Source organism: Suncus etruscus, chromosome 6 (genome assembly GCF_024139225.1).
Source record: "Suncus etruscus isolate mSunEtr1 chromosome 6, mSunEtr1.pri.cur, whole genome shotgun sequence".
NCBI classification, from domain to species: Eukaryota; Metazoa; Chordata; class Mammalia; order Eulipotyphla; family Soricidae; genus Suncus; species Suncus etruscus.
Window position 1 is genome coordinate 30,698,525 of NC_064853.1, and position 4,320 is coordinate 30,702,844.

Sequence of the window (4,320 nt, forward strand, 5' to 3'; positions counted from 1 at the left end):
CCTGAGCCAAATCTTTATGCCAATGTTCAGGGTAAAAGGCCTAATTACATTACCAAATTTGTGTCCCCATCTCTATTAGATAAGAATTTGTTTGCATATGTATTATTTTCCCAATTTAATGTGCCTATGCAAAAGAGAAGCAATGCTACAAGATATTGTTGGTGCATCTGGGGGCTGACGAATAAAGTCCAACATTCCCGTAACTTGGTCCAAACATGAAATCTATACAGAGATACTCTTCTACCAGTATTGCTTATAAAACAGATCTCAAAGGGGGAAAATCAAACAAATAACAAATCAAGTGGGCAAAATTATCACTATATGAGGATATTCGAAAAGAGTTATAGATGTTAAGGGAATACATCTGAGATATACAAAGGAGATACATGTGACCCTTTTATGTTTTAGAAATAGTCAAGAGGGAGGGGGTGTTTCTGAGACACCACTTTGGTCTGTGATTGGACAAACGAAGAGAGCATGGAGCCATGTCCACCACTTGTTGCCTGATGAAGCTTCCAATTCCCTGAGAGACTTTTGCTTCCTAATTGCTGAAAGTTGAGAGTTTAGCAGTCCCCCCCCAGACCCTTGCATGAACAAGGAAACCTGGGGTCTCTTTTAAATTGCACCTCACTGGAACCCACTTGCTGGGACCCTGAGCAGGTGTCCAGGAATAACCCTGAAACGGGGAGGAAGGAGAGAGAAGGCTGTGGGGGGCAACCGAGGCTGCATTTTCCCCTTATCTTGGCCAAAAAGCCTACAGCATGAAACCTTGCCGTGAGGCGTTGCCTGCTGAAGCTTCAGACTCTACCCAAAAATTACTGTGAAAGAGATGTAATCCACCTTGGCCAAAACAAAAATCATTAGTACAGAAAATGGTTAAATGTGGGGTAACAAGAGATGGGAGTGAGAGAGTAAAGGAATAAAAGGAGCGCATGTATAATGGTCAGATAAAGACTAGCAGATGAAACACAATGATATCCTATATTTCTTATAATGTTCCATGCGAGGGCACTAGCCCCCACGCAGTTTCGCAATGGACAGGTTTAATAAGGAAACTTCCCTGATAAGTACTAATGCCAGAACCTATTGTGACCCTATATGTGAACCCTATTGTGAGCCCCCTCCCCCAGACCCTCCCTTTGGAGGTGGGAGGGAAATGGGGCAAGCCTAGGAAAACCAATAAACCCCTCCAAGGGACCCACCTCGCTGGTTTGCCCCACCATGTGGCCAGGCAAAACTCTGGAGTACCGGAGGAAGGTGGTAGAGGGGTGCTGGGATGACCCATGTCCCGCACCTCCTTCCTAGGCCTGGTTAAAGCAGCCTTTGGCATGGCCGCGGGCTGCCAAACGCCATCCTGGCAGGACCTCGCAGCTCGGCTCCCAGGAAGGAAAGAGATCCTTCCTGAGCCGAAAGGCCGGGAGGTCAGAGCCCCCTCCCCCAGACCCCCCCTTTGGAGGTGGGAGGGAAATGGGGCAAGCCTAGGAAAACCAATAAACTCCTCCAAGGGACCCACCTTGCCAGTTTGCCCTGTAATGTGGCCAGGCAAAGCCCTGGAGTACCGGAGGAAGGAGGTAGGGGGGTGCTGGGGTGACCCATGTCCCACACCCCCTTCCTAGGCCTGGATAAAGCAGCCTTTGGCCTGGCGGAGGGCTGTCAAACGCCATGCTGGCAGGACCTCCCGGCTCAGCTCCCAGGAAGGAAAGAGATCCTTCCTGAGCCTGAAGGCCGGGAGGTCGGAGCCCCCTCCCCCAGACCCTCCCTTTGGAGGTGGGAGGGAAATGGGGCAAACCTAGGAAAACCAATAAACTCCTCCAAGGAACCCACCTCGCTGGTTTGCCCCGCCATGTGGCCAGGCAAACCCCGGGAGTACCAGAAGAAGGAGGTAGGGGGGTTCTGGGGTGACCCATGTCCTGCACCCCCTTCCTAGGCCTGCTTAAAGCAGCCTTTGGCATGGTAGAGGGCTGCCAAATGCTATGCTGGCAGGACCTCCCGGCTCGGCTCCCAGGAAGGAAAGAGAGGTAAGCAGATTTTCATTTCTGCCTTGCACTCGTGCGTTCAGTTCATTCAGATGATACAAAATATCTGTAAGGAATGCCAGCCTTGTGTACCACTCACCACTTGCAAGTACCTTTGCGTAATCTGACCTCTCATTTGTCAGAAACTCTGTAAATTCCTCCTGCAACTCATACACAGGAACCAAGACCTTACAACGTGACAACCACCAGACCTCCATATGAAACAGCAACGTTTTATGCTTCGTACCCATCTCCTCATACTAAGCTGCAAATATGCAACTTTTCACCAGTCGTGACTTTACAAAGTTTACCATGTGCACAACAACATCCAATGAAAGAACTAGGTCTGCTGGTAAAGTCTTGGCTATGAGGACCTCACGGTGTAAAAACAAAGCATAATAATCACATCTGGATTTCTTTCCTTCATTCTGCATGCAAAGCCTTTGGTGAGTCCAACCATGGCTGCAGCTCCATAGGTGCAGACACTTGTTTTTCCCAATTAAGTCCTCCTTGTTCAGGTATTCTGGTGTGATTTGAAAATTTTCTTCTCCTGTTGTTTTTCCTGGCAGTGCCTTGCAAAAAAAAGAAGAAGAAGAAGAAGAAGAAGAAGAAGAAGAAGAAGAAGAAGAAGAAGAAGAAGAAGAAGAAGAAGAAGAAGAAGTTTTTACTAATGCATTATCATCCACAAAATACACATTGGCCAAGAGTTGAGCATCTTCATTGATATCAGTAGATTCATCAAGTTGCAATGCAAATTTCTCACAGATATGGATCTTTCCCAAAACCACACTTTGATGTTTGCAGACATGTCATTAATATGTCTGAAAATTGTGTTCTCTGAGAGAGGGACTTTGGTTATTTTCTTAGCTGCTTCAGGTCCAAGCATCTCCTCTACAATACCTTTGCAGGCAGGAAGTATTAATGGCTCTGCCACAGTGTGTGACTTTTTTGACTTGGCTCTAAATTCAGCAACTTGAACTAGCTTTAAGAGCTCCTTGTGGTTTTTCTCGTGACAGTTGCCTGTTTCTCCATATTTTTACACAGGTGAACAAAAAAGTCCACATTCTTGTTTTGAAGAGAAGGGTGTTTCATTTGGAGATGGCATTAAAGTTTACTTGGGACCATAGCACTGTTAGATAGCTTTTCATCACATACCATGCACAGTCAAGTTAGTTTCTTTTCATCGCCGGTGAAGCTAAATCCAAATGAAATATAACTTTTGCTATATTGCCTTGTGCCAGAGAATTTGCTTGAGCTAACCATCTGCTTTCTTTTGATCCTCACTCATACTTGGGCTCTCATCTGGCTCCAAATTTTTTTCAGAGTCCAGTTCTTTCCATTTCAAAAACTTGTTCATCACTGCAGTATCTGCTCCTGTCTCACTTTCACTCAGTACTTACTGAATTTGTCTCCTCCAGATAGCCACTGTCTATCACACTCAGCACTCTTCTGCACATATCTCCATCCAGATCCATCAGTCAGCGCTCTTCTGCTCATGTCTCCTCCAAATCCATCAGTCACCACTCTCCTATGCTGCATCCACGATAATCCTCCAGAATCTAGATCCATTGGTACTCTTCTGCTCATCTGTGATCTACTGTGATGTCTCCTCTTGTCAGTGTAACAGTGACACTGGAGCCATATATAGTCCATAACATACACTTTGTCTCACAAATAGACCAATCATTAGAATCTAATTAGATGTACTCATACTTACCTGGCAGGGGCGATACCATGATCATGAAGGTGGTTTCCCCAGGGCGAGGCTCACCCATTGCACTCCGGCTGTGCTGACCTCTGCGATTTCCCCAAATGTGGGAAACTCGACTGCGTAATTTGTGGTAGTGGGGGACTGCTTGCGCGCTCTCCCCTGTATTAAAAAAAAAAAAAAGAATCTAATTAGATGTACTGATTGGCCTATTTGTGAGCCGAAGCCACATGTTATGGATGAAATTGGAATTTTTCCGATGGCACACCAGACAATATCTCACGGCACACTAGTGTGCCACAGCACAGTGGTTGAAAAATGCTGCCTTAAGAAACTCCCATAACCACATGGAAACAAAAAAGGAACTTAAAGCTTCCTTCCTGTGACTATGCCTACTGTCTCCTGCTCCTTGTCCATATCCTAATTTCTTCTTTCGTTACTGAGGAGAATATGTCTCTGTTTTTATGGGGGAATATGTTCAAGAAACCCTGGGACTATTCCCAGACACTCAGCAACCAAGCCCTAATGCTAAAACACAGGCCTCAGGATGCAGTGCTGTGCAGACTACAGATACTATTCTGGAAGTGCTCAGTGGCC

The 4,320-nt window shown here is 46.1% G+C and overlaps 1 non-coding gene across 1 annotated transcript; it reads left to right on the plus strand.

Annotated features, from left to right (window-relative positions):
* The first annotated feature begins 3,724 nt into the window (after positions 1 to 3,724).
* Positions 3,725 to 3,888, plus strand: LOC126012328 (U1 spliceosomal RNA). The gene has a single exon (XR_007496843.1). It is a non-coding gene; the product is annotated as a U1 spliceosomal RNA (small nuclear RNA).
* Positions 3,889 to 4,320: the final 432 nt, after the last annotated feature.